At 45.8% G+C, this 12,943-nt stretch overlaps 1 protein-coding gene across 3 annotated transcripts in view; it reads right to left on the bottom strand.

Annotated features, from left to right (window-relative positions):
* Nucleotides 1–8,428, bottom strand: part of PLS3 (plastin 3) — a 50,472-nt gene extending 42,044 nt beyond the window's left edge. Inside the window, exon 1 of one of the 3 annotated variants that reach the window (XM_032124369.1) lies at nucleotides 8,349–8,428. The gene's annotated coding sequence lies outside the window, so the exon portion shown is untranslated. Of the gene's footprint in view, nucleotides 1–1,854; nucleotides 1,956–7,434; nucleotides 7,688–8,348 lie in introns of those variants that run through there. The other 2 variants (XM_032124372.1, XM_032124371.1) reach the window with 2 other exon arrangements.
* Nucleotides 8,429–12,943: the final 4,515 nt, after the last annotated feature.

The following is a 12,943-nucleotide window of genomic DNA, read 5'->3' as shown; positions in this document are numbered from 1 at the left end:
CAAACCACTCAGACTTGCCTGAGAAGGCTGGGTTTGAGGCTTGGCTTTTCCAATAGGAAGTGGGGGAATGAAATCGCCACACCAGATACCAGTCAGCCTCTTGCCCTCAATGTTTTTTTTCTGTTTTATATGAAGAGGGAGGAGTGTGCAGTTCAGTCCTGGACAGACAGGACTGAGCTGGAGGCTGTGGGGCAGGAGCAGTCTCCTGGCCACTGGATGTTCCTGCAGCACCTGAGCTTAGACATTCTTACAGTGGCAGCCTAATGCATAGGCTGTGTACTAGAGTTTTCAATTTTTTCAGGTCCTTCAAGAAGCACAGCTAAAACTTTGATCAACATCTATGACAACTACACAGCTGGCAGTCAGACATCTGGGTCTACAGCTTTCCAACAGTGGTCACCTTAGCACTTTTGGATTAATTAGCAGCAAACAGATTTTCTGAGGTATTTTATAGCTGAAGGGCTTCCTGTGGCTGCCAATACCCCAGAAACCAAGACACAGATGTGTTGTGTACAGTTTTCAGCCTGATTAAAAGGAAGACTATTTTTAATCCAAGCCTATGTAGGGTGGGGCTCAGTCTCCAACCAGGCCAAAAAGCCACTATAATCCACAAGACCAATGCCTGGCAATCTTTGCTTGCAGGCTGATGTCTATTCTATTTTGGGGATGGGAGGAATAAAAAGATATATAAATTAAAAACAAAGGAGGCTATGAAAAGTGAATAGAGGGAAGGGCCAGACTTATCATGTGTATTTTGGTCTAAAGAACAGGGATCTAAAAGAACACAAATGAGAATTACTCTATTTTCCATTTCCCACAGAGTTTATAATTTATAACATGGGCTGAGGAGAGTACAGCCCCAGTATATCTTTACAAGAGGAAAAGCCAATCCGTGGGTCCTTGCACAGCAGTGAGACCCTTGGGAGAATGAGGCAGGAAAACAGTCACCAGCCATGGACATACCACCAGGATCCCATACAAGGTTTCCTATTTCAGACACCAGTACAAAATCTGTTGGGACAGCTCACTCTTTTGTGCAGTTGGGACTGCAAAAAAAGGCAAAGTAGAGGACTGGAAAAGAAGGGAAGTTTTGTTTATTTAGGGCTTATGGTCAACAGGCAACCAATCCACTTAAAGCAGAGATTTTTTGTACTCTCAGCACCTAAACAAACCCAAGATCCCACAGACCTCAGACGTAACATACCACCAGGTTTTATTTGTTACAAACCCTGTCTTAACTTGGCATTCAAGCCAACTCAACACAGCCATTTACTTTCCCACATTAGCCCCATGTTCCTTGCAGTGCACAGGTCATTTGTCTAAAAGCAGGTACAGATAGCTTTTCTCACTGTCTTCAGGTATCCCTTTACCACTCATCCATAAACTGTGAAACACTTGCATAGGCATCAGCATCTCTAGAGATCCTTCTTCACCTGGCCAGGGCTGGATCATTAACCCAACTACAGAAGTCTGCAATTACTTCTCTTGGCAGAATGCAGAAAGGGCAAGATGAAGAGATGGTACATTGGGATAAGCGGAGGACCAGCAGTGATGAACCTCAAGCACTGCTATCACTTTGGTCACAGACTTCTTTAGAAAAAAAAGCCAACATTAAGCAACACTATGAAATTTAACCCAAACATTATAAGCATAGCAGCAAAACTGGATGCTGAACACCTTAACACATGACTATCGACAACTTCACTTTGTCCTTCCTTGTTCAACACAAGTGACCTCATCAACGACCTGCTCTCTCACTTCCTCCACTAAGGGCAGTATGTGATAAGGAAACTGTGAATGAGACAGTAAAGTCTATAGTCAGCTTTAAACAGAAAAAAAAACAAAAAAGCTTACTTAAAACATCAGTAATTAGGCCTCCTGCAGAGACACTACACTTTATCTTCTCTTGAAGATCACAGTAATAGTCTGTCTTCCCAGCTATTCAGTTGGGACTCCCAGCAGCATCTCTGAGCTGTCACTCCTTCTACAGGAACAAAAAACCTACTGAAGAGGCAGGAAAAACAGCTGTAAGCATTTCAGAGAAGGAAATGAGACAAGGAGACTGCTTAGAAGCATATGGCCCATATGGATTGACATGAGCAATCAGCAGCAGTCCTAACCAGAGCTTCCCATTTCAGACAATTATCCTGCTCCCCACATCCTCAGATGCATGTCAAATCAATAATTATTTTATTACTTCGATACTAATTATCAAATGTTAGTAGTGGACAGACCACCGTAGCCCATGGGGACGGCCTGGATGTTGAAGGAGTCGTCAATCTGCCCCCAGGAATGTGCACATTGCCCAGCAGCACAGGGTGTTGGAGAGCACAGACCAGTCAGCACAGGGGAACACAAAGAAGAGGACCTAAAGCAAGCAGCCCACCTGCCAAAGATACTGCATTTCATGGGCAGTGGTCACCCTCATGGCTCAGCTGCTGAAAGGTAGAGATAAACTAACAGGAATCAGCTGGCAAAACAAACAAAAGGCAAAGAATGACTGTGGATAGCTCTATTTCTGCTGATAGAAACTCTCCTGGGGGCACAGAAGCTCCCTTTTCATCACCATGCCACTCACAAACCCACGGCAAAACTAGCTTTTAAGTAGCCCAGGCATGAACCCACAAACCCAGACAGGAACCCTAGGTGTTAGAGGAGCACACGTGATATAATTCTTCCAAGCAGGCCAGACAAGACTTGCTTATCATTCTTGGTATTTTTAATCTATTACCAAAACAAAGCCAATATATAGATTCCCAGAAGACCAGTCGATGCCACAGTAACTGAGTGGACTGGCCGGCCACCACAGCTCAGCACCCTGCCCAGGGAGGTCCACACCCCTGATGGGAACAGAACTGCTGGGAGAGGGTAGAAGAGCCAAGCAAACAGTCCTGCTGACAGGGCAGCTGTGGGTCAGCACTGATGTCAGATGTGCCCACTGCAGGGAAGAGCTCTATCACCTCCAATGCCACCACCTCCAGATCAAACACTAGCAGTGGTGGCACTAGCAGAGTGCAGATGTGCATGTGTTCTCCTCCCACCCCGCTCTCCACCTATTAGGTGGGGACTTCTGTCTTCAGCTCCATCAATTCACCACATTTGCTTGCTCAGCTGGTACAGGCTGCTCTTTACATGGCTGGCAGATGACCCAGGAACACATCATATACCTGAAATCTCAAATGCAGTGCCTGCTGCCCACATTGAGCTCTGCAGCCACAAACACACAAGTCCCATCTTTTGGCTGTAATCAAATCATGTCTTCAGTCAACAGTTAAAAGAGTGGGCCTCCATCACCCTCCCCAGGCAGCATGTCCCCAACGTCACAGCACACCCATCCCAGGTGTGCCAGTGCCATTTGCCAGTGGAGATGGGGTGGGCTGGGGGTTGCAGCACAATGAGATGAGGAAGGAGGACTTCTGACAGCCAGGATCCCCTGCCCCCATGCTGATGGCACAATGTGACAATGCCCCCCAGGTAAAGTAGAGGAAATCTGAGTGAAATCCTTCACTTGGGAAGTATCTGCACAAACCAGAAGACTTTTCACAGACCATTCTGCAGTGCTCCAAGTGAATCTCACAACACATGGAAAGGCGTTATTCAAGTCTCCACTTCAGAGAAACTTGACCTAGAAACAGGAAAGACATCCAGGGCAGGAAACACTAGCAAGGACAGGACAGGCTTGACCCATCACCTACAACTTCAGCATTGAAGAGCACAAAGTGGGCAGCTGCTGAGACTGAAGCTGAACTAATGCTGCAGTGTCTAAACATCACCCACCTCATACCTACTCCCTGCACAGACCACACTGGAGATATACATTTTTAATTTACTAAATCCAAGAGAGACAGTACACCCATAGGAACACCCAAACCCCTGTGTACAGAGCAGGGGACACAACAGTAGTTCATTCATGACCAGCAGTCACATGGCTGAAAGGGATTACAGCAGCCCAGTCACTGTCAGCTGAGCTGCTGCTGCTCAGAGGACCTCCAGGATGCCCACTGAGCATGATTGCTCCCAGTCACAGCACCCAGGGCCCAGATATTGGACCATCACCCAACTGCTTTCAGTTTTCATACTTCCCACCTACTTATTCACCAGCAGCAAGACAGCAGGTACCTCTGGGGTGGAAAAGGGCTTTAATGGTGCAAGCAGGGACAGCTGATTCTGGATAAGAGTCTGAGCAACTCTCTCGGATGGTCAGAAGACAAATGATCCTTTCAAGTCCTCCCCTACCAGCAGTGCTGCAGGCAGAGCTCTGCTAAGACTTTACTACCCACCACAAACACAACCACTGCTACTTGTGCAATAATCCAATTCCTAACAGGAATGTATGTGCAAAGATGTCAACAGATGCCTATCAAGGGGCTTCGGGACCAGGGATAGGTGATGTTGTGACATTTGTTACAGTAACCCAACAAATACTGGTTTAATTCAACTTTGCATCACCCTCTTTAAAAGAGTTGGTCTCAGTTTTGCAACATGCTTGAAAAGAAAAGATATTCAGGAATGTTTTGCTTTGCATATGCATTAAGGCTATTTGGTAAACTTTTAAAATTCAGTATCCACCTTTCACACATCTGCTGGCAGGAGTTTCTGGATTCACATTTGGCTTTTTCGATATAATTAGCAACTCTAATAACTTTCATGACGTCAATGTCCAAAAAGATACACAGATTACTAAATGCACACTAGTACTTACTTCAAAAAGTGCTGAGCGTGCAAAGGCCAGTAACTGGTTGATAAATATTAACATCTCATGTTGTGGCTATTCCAAATTTGACAAGAAACTTAAAAGAAAGCTAACAATTAATATCTGTTATTGCACCAGGCAGGTTGATAGCTTGTCAGTCACATGTTTAAACATCTGGCCTGGAGAGATGAGAATCTGCTTTTTTTATGCTGAATTACTGCTCTAATATATCTGGAGGCAGAGTAATATTCAAAGCCTGAACAAAACATCAACTTAAACGATGTTTCTTTTGCTGCTTAGTGCTACTTGGTGGTACACAGATAAAAACCAAGTAGCAGCTGCATCAATTTCACCTGTCCAACCCTCTGCAAACTGCACAGCAACACTGTAGCAGCTGCCATCTCCGTCCTTCCTTCCCCACCTTTGCTTTCCACTCTCTTTGTGATCGGAATCACCACCATATACCTGCACAGGGTTAAACTGCCTCCGAACATGGCAGGTCAAGAGCTGCCCTTGTGAACACTATTAGAGAGCCGGGACTGTGCTTTGTAGCACTGATGGATCTGTACAAAATCTGTGCTGAAATAATGCAAGCAGGCTTGATGCTGCTTTTCCATCACCTCCTCTGCCACAGGCAATTCACATGCAAGAAAATCAAGCTAACAGGTCTGTTTCTAAAGAGGGACAAATGTCCCCAGAGAATTCCAATCCACATCTGTCAGCATTTTATGAAGCAAAGAGATGCAAAATATTGTAACTTAAAAAACAAATCCCAACCACAAACAAGAAATAGCTCATACTGATATAAAGCAGAACTTACTGCTCTTTGGCTCTGCTGAAAACACAGCCCCTTTGTGTTTCGCCACCTATTATTCAATGCTGTGTAAAATGGATCACCAAGAACATTATCTGTGTGCTGGGACACATCACCAAATAAATTACCTCCTAAAATATCAGCAGCAAGACAATTTCAGGTGTGAAATGAGCCACTGATCACATCATCTACTTAGATAAGGAAGTGCATTACAGTATCTATCAGGGGCACACCCTCCCTAAACTTACTGCCAATCATGTAAAAGAGAAGTATTTATCTTCTCCCATGCACTATGTTGTACGTTGTCATAAATGCAACTACTATACTGAAGCTCCAAGTGGAGCACTTGCAGTTTAACTACACAAAAAGTGCAGATAAAGCCGTTCACAAGGCACACAGATCACTCTGATCACCAGCAGCTGCTTAAGCACAACTACTGAATTAACTGTCCGTAACATCCCTTCCAATCAATCACTGAGCAGCAAGCACTCTCCTTTGCTTCCCTCAAGTCAGAACTGCTGTATTTCCGCTTCTCTAAAGCCATTTAAGTCACTGCACTAGAAAGCCAAGTTAACACAGGAAAGAGTTACTAGAAGACCCCGCATGAGTGGATTAAGGACAAATTCATTTAACAAGGCTGCAATTCCTTCATTCACCAGCTGAATCTCACAACACCTGAAACCCGGAGCAGAGAAGTCAGTAAGGAAGCCCCAGGGGAAGGGCTTCCTCTGCATTTATCCAAATATCTAACGAAGTCATCAGTCCCAGAGCCCTGTCTGCTGTAAAGCTCATCTAGCCAAGAATGGTAAATAGGTTTCTGGAGTTTGGGGCATTCTTAATCTAGGGAGATGTTTGCATATTTTATGGAAGGGGAAACTTCATCAGATTAAAATTCATAAGAGAACAAAGACCCTGATTAAACACAATTCTTTATATCTAGCACTGAATGACTGAGTTTAATAATCACATCTCTTAACTCAGACAAAGAATGAGCAATTCATCTTTCACAAGCAAAAAATTCCTTCAGAGGAGCTTGGTTACAACCAAACAACATCCTCAAATTGTTAAACCATTGGCAAGATAAACAGGGTGTGATAACAGCAGTGTTTGGAAAAGGTTTCCCTTAACAAATTATTTTCTTACTTTTTTTTAAGAATTATTTAGATGCAAACAAAGAGATCTGGAATTTAAAGTCTCTGCATGCATACACCCCACATAAGGCCATCAAACACCCCCAGGACAAAAATCAGCTGCAGAATATTGCACCCAGGGGACTTGCCTCGTGTCCAGTAATCCCCCTGAATCACTGCTCTCCACTTGCAAACCACCAGCAGCTCCCCTTTGCACAGGGTTTCTTTTCGAAACAGCTTGAATTTCTATACATCACTATGCACAGCACTAGCACATACTGATCTCGGTTACGATTCCCTCTTTATATCCAGGTTCCAGCTGTTGTCTTTAAAGTTACTTTGAGCAAGTCTCCCAGCATTAAGGAGTTTTGCTTCTCAGGTTACCAGCCTCACTGGAGAAGTCACAAGTGTTACTGGTTGAACAATGGCTCCAAGTTCTCATGCAAAAGCAATTTACTTGAGATACCTATTATCTTTTATAGTCGCTTCTACAGATTTATCAAAACCAGGAAACCCAGCTCTCACATTCCACTGAAATTGTGTAACAGCAATAACAACCTCAAAGGCTGATTCAATGGCATTTGTTCAGATCTATACCAGCAGCTCTCCTGAAAAGAAATCAGTAAGTCCAAGTGATGCCCTGCTTGAAGGTACAGATGCTCTTACAGAGCAGGCACATGCAGCCTGTCCCAAGAAACCATTAACTGGAGGTCAGTTCCCATCCACATATTTCACCACTATTTCTACTTAGATAAAAACTTACAACTGGAGCACAGTCATGCCTGCAGAGTTGTTACCTCTGTGAGCACTGGGACTTGATGTTATCCATTAGAATACTTCCAGCCAGCATCGGGGTGCCCCAGCAAAGGAAAAGTCTGAAGGTTTAAATCCTGAAAAATTGCCTGCTCTTCTCTTTCCCTTCCCAGGCTCCCAACAAGAAGCCATTGTTAAGGAGAGTAGGGTGACACTTCCTCTCCCGGTCCAAATTAGAGATGTATAAAAATAAACCCACACAGCTGTCACACGACTTCATTTCACCCCGCTTCAATTAGATGAGAAGTCGCTCCCATTTCCTCACACTCTCTGCCTTGGGAATACTATCCTGCACAAAAGATAAAAGTGAAATGCAAACCGAACCCCTTTTCAGTGCCGCTCTGCGGGAACCCACAGCGGGAAGAAGCACTTCCCCGCCCCTCGGCCGGGTTCTGCTTCTACCAACTCGCACAAAGCCCCAAGTCTGCCGCCGCCGGGGCTCCATCCCAGCGCCGAGCTCCGGCGGCGGCCGCGCGCAGCGCATCCCCTGCGCCAGGCCCGCCCCGGCTCAGCCCGGGGGTGAAGTTTTCCAGGGGGATGAATCGGAGAAGTGCCTTTTCATCGCCGCGGGGAGCTAGGAGCGGCGGCAGGAGCGCGCCCGACGGACAAGTCCCCCGCGTCCTGCCGGGCACCCACGCGCGCCGGGCTCTGCGCCCGCCCCGCCGCCCCACTGCCCCAGCATCCCCCGGAGACACGCCTGGTCGGCAGCGGAGCCGGGTGGCAGCGAGGGCCGGGCCGGGCCCCGCGGAGCCGCCGGGGCTGGTCGGCGCCTCCCCCGCTGCCGCCGCCGCCGCCGCCGCCGCGCCCGGGATGCTCTGGCGCACGTCCAGCGGCGGGGCGAGCGCCTGCAACTTTCCCCGAGTTGGAGCCGCGCTGAAGGAACCCCGGGAGCACTCACCGTCCGCACCGTTCCGAGCAGTCCCGCCACGCCAGCCCCGCCCGCTGCCCGCGCTCGGCGCGCCCCGGCCCCGCCAGCCCGGCCCCATTGGGTCGCCCGCCCGCACATCACGGTGCTCCGCGCTGCGAATGGGCGGCCGCGGAGTCACTCAGGGCAGGGCAGAGCTGAGGCTCCAGCCAGGGCACGCCCCGTCCTCGTCCCTGCCGCCGTCGGGCTGCCCTGCCGTGCTGTCTTCCCCGCTGTTCTCTGCCTGCATCCCTCTTGTCCTGCATGTATTCATCCCCATGCCCTGCGTGTATCCCCAGTCCCGCGCATGCCTCACTCCTGCTCGGCAAGCATCCCTCATTCTTCTGTGTGCAACTCTCCTCCAAGCAGGCATCCTTTCTTCTCTACATCCCTTCCTTCTGTGCTCGCGTCCCTCCTTCCGTGCAAGACTGTGTCCTGTCTCCCATGCAGAGGCAGCCCTGGCTGCCTCAGCCCTGCCACGCAGACAGAGGAGCTCTGGGCTTCCCTTGCAAATTCCGCTTGTCTCCCCAGGAACAACACTGCGGAGTGATGCTGAGGATGTCCAAGGAAAGCTGGCGCTGGTGGGCACATTGGTCGAGGAACTCCCCACAGAGTGGAGCCAGGCGCTGGCTCAGGGCCTGGCTCCCACAGGGAGTGAGTAGAGTGCAGGAGCCTATCCCTTGCACCCTGTCATTCTGTTCTGGACAGAGAGCATTGCCATGGCCTTTCCCCACACAGCTTCTAGCTGTCCAATTTGGGATAGGTGACCTCATAACTGTCCTAATTTCTACATTTGCTACACAGATATTCACACCGAAAATTGCTACAAGGGTTCAGGAAATCAAAGGCCTTAGGGATGCTTTTTGCTTGGTGGAGAGCAGAACTCAATCCAAAATAGGCCTTGAATGGAGAAAGAAAAAGCAAACACCTGCTGTGGGAAGAAGGAGGTGAACAGAGAGATGGAGATGGGGCCAGAGCTGCACGTCAGACCTTGGCCGGAAAAGGCAGAAGTTGTTTCCCCGAATGGGAAACTTCACACTCTTGGCCAATGCTGGCACGTCCACCAGGACGAGGAAAAAACATGGGTTCGGATAATAATGTCTTCGTCTAGTTTTAGGAGAAAAGCAAATACGCATTCAGGCACAAAAAACCCTTTCCAGGCCAGAAAGATGAGACATTCCCATGCCTGGAGATGAGAACAGCACAAAGTAATAAATTCATACAACAACCGGGAGCACTAGTGGAAGGTGCTAACTCTGGTATAATGTAAAAGCACATCTCATATTTGCCGTTTAACTATTTTCCACCACTGTCAGAAAAATTAAACTTGCCAAAAGGTGACGGTTACTTAACAGACTATTAATAGATAAGGCACACACCAACATTAGATCATTCTTTCTCTTCTCTTTCAAACTTAAATAAATGTGGGGCATATTTAACTAGAACTGCCCAGTGAAATCCATTGCAATTAGTACGTAGTTCTCTGTGTTGGCAATGTTAGCGGTGCACATTTCTGCATCTGAATTGCATAGTCCTATGTTATGAATTTTTATATTAATTATTTACAGAAAGGCTGTCGGTCTGATAATTATAACATAAAGTAAAATGCATTTTGTTGTCAAAACTGCCAGGAAAATTCATTTTGCAGTGTATTTCCAAAGGTACCAAATGACACAGTCTCATAAAGTTGTCCCACATGATGGAAGTGACATGGCTCACAGTGGGAGTTTCCTCATCACATTAGGAGCAGTTTCCTGAGAGAATCAGACTCTCTTCCCATCATCCTTTTATTCTTTCTATACAGTTGGATTTCTTGTTGGATATCAGAAGCTCTTACATATTCATCAGTTTGTTAGGCTGGCTCTTGGAGATAGGAGTGGTAATTTTAGACTGATTTTAAAAATTAGTTCAATTTTACACTCTGTGGTGGTAGTCCTGTGTTTAGATTAGACCAATGCTTCACACTACATTACAAACACAAGAGAGCTGGGAATGTTTCTGACTCTGTATTTTAGCAAAAGAAAAATTATACTTTGGATTACTTCTTGTCCACTTCTGCTAGCATGCCAACATAAAAGAACGGGAGACATTAAATCATCTTTGTAAATCTTGACTACTCAGAAAATGCAGATTACATGTTTCCATGCCCTGCTTTTGTCCAAACCAGTAGTATGAAACAGGCAACTCTTTGTTCTCCAAATGAGGCAGCAAAGTATTAAACATATTGAGCACTTACCAGTTGCCTCTTTATTAGGATTTCCCCTTGTCTTCTTACACAAAGAATGTTGAGCTATAGTAGACACATCAATTCATTCAGCTACAACTGCTTAATACCCTGTGATATAGTCATCAAACTCAGTTTAAGATTTTTATTATGTACTCAATATAATTACCATATTCTGAATAAGATGTCAAAATGTGGAGTTTCACTTACACATAACTAGTGAACATCTTCTTTGCAAAAACACAACTGCATGTTCTTGAGTGATTATTGTTAAAAACACTCTAACACAATGTCTTGGGGTGACTTTATGATGTGTATCCCCTATCACCACTCTATGCCCAGAATTGAATTTTGTGCCTTTCTGTGCCTTTAAACTGAGCCTGAGAGGAGGGAGAGAAAAAAACTGAGCAAACTTTTCAAAGCAGTTGTTCAAGGACACAAATACACACTCCTCTGTGTTCTGCTGCTGTGGCAAGAAGAGCAGAAAAAACACCTTCCGGCTTTTCCCAGCTTTCAGCTCCTTTTCTCCGGAGGGAGATGGAGAGTTGAACTTTGTTTTCCTGGGACTTCATCTTTTCCCTTCTTCTCTTCCGGACTGTTTCAAAAACATCAGAACACACTGGGAGAATTTTCCACCGAGGTGCCAGAGGTGGGCCCACACGGGCCCAGCTCCGAGGAGGAGGAGAGAGACCACACCTACAGAAGGACTTTTAATCGTCCTAGGTTTATCTCCACAGCGAGAGGTTTTATTATTTAGCATTATTATTCTTTTCCTGTGTGTTTGTTAAATAAATAGGTTTTTTATCTCTTTCACTTTCCTCCAAGGAAAATTTTTTTTTCTGAACTTGGTGGAGGAGGGGTGGTTGTAGCCTGCCTTCTATCAGAGGATATTTTCCTCCAAATTTGTCTCAAACCAGCACACACAGATACTGGTTTCCCTTTCTCAGGGAAGCTCAGCAATTACTGCTTTGTGAAAGAGTGGGCAGACTTTTTCAAGATCACCTGACAGCAGGCAGTTGGATTCTTATTTCATTGCATCCACAGGTGATGTAACCAGGAAAGGAAAGGTGAAATTTTGGCAAAGGTCACAGGGGAAAGCCAGTCCTCTTATAAAAGGTCCAATGGAGATTATAAACAGAGACCAAAGCACAGAGTAAATCTGGTATATGAGTGTTAGCCAATTCCTGAAATTATATTTGGGACATTTTTAAAGCCCTTTCAGAAAGATTACTGTTTAGAAAATGACAAAGAGTACTGTTTGTACAGAGGGACTTTCCATACAGTCCCATGAGAATAGAGGGCTTAGGGCCAGAGAGGGGACAGGTATTTCCAACCTGACTTACAACATGACTGAGGTTATTTCGTATGACTTTTAAATGAAGTTATAGTGAAATATTCTTGTAGAAAATATGCAAACAGAGGATTTTGACTTCACTAACTACTAGCACACTCCTGTGTGCTTCCTTAGGAGGAAGGAAATGGGCCATACTTTTTGAAGACTTGTTTAAATAGTCCTTAATTAATTCTCTTCCTCAGCAGAGTACAGTGAATTTAACAGGTGTTAGAAAATGCCCTGGTGTCTTGGGGTGACTTTATGATGTTGTATCCCATATTGCTGTTCTATGCCCAGAAATTTCTATGCCTTTAAACTGAGCCTGAGAGGTGGGAGAGAAAAGTGTACTTTTTCAAAGCAGTTTTGCAGTTTGTTTTCATGTTTCAAGGACACTGGGTCTCTGCATTCAGCTGCGGCAGGAGAGCGAGAGTGGAGGGAAGCACCCAGCTTGCTTTCTTTCCAGCCAGCTTTCAGCCAGTTTTTCAGCTCCTTCTCCTCCAGAGAGTTGAACTTTGTTTTCCTGGGAATCCGATTTTTCCCTTCTTCTCTGCTGGACAGTTTCAACATCAGAATACATTGGGAGGACTTTTCACCAAGGCCTTGGCCCTGGAGGTGGGCCCACCACCCTGTCCCAGCTCCAAGGAGGGGGAGAAAGATCTGCAGAAGGACTCCAAAATTTTCCCAGGTTTCTCTCAGCAGAGCGAGAGGTTTTATCATTTAGCATTATTATTCTTTTCCTGTGTGTTTGTTAAATAAATAGGTTTTATCTCTTTCACTTTCCTTCAAGGAAAATTCTTTTTTTCCTGAACCTGGTGGGGAGAGGGGTGGTTGTAACCTGCCTTCTCTCAGAGGATATAGTTCCAAATTTGCCCAAACCAGCACACCTGGCTATAGAGCCACAATGGAAGGAGACTGCCTGTTGGATTTTTTAAATTTGTAAGGATATGGATTTCTATAAATGCAGTTTATTGCCATAATAATCACCAGGCAGATGGAGGGTTGGCCCTGCATCCAGTACGATTTTGCTACTGA

Source organism: Corvus moneduloides, chromosome 14 (genome assembly GCF_009650955.1).
Source record: "Corvus moneduloides isolate bCorMon1 chromosome 14, bCorMon1.pri, whole genome shotgun sequence".
Taxonomy (NCBI): Eukaryota; Metazoa; Chordata; class Aves; order Passeriformes; family Corvidae; genus Corvus; species Corvus moneduloides.
The sequence above is the reverse complement of the archived record's forward strand: the minus strand, read 5'-3'. Positions and strand labels throughout refer to the sequence as shown.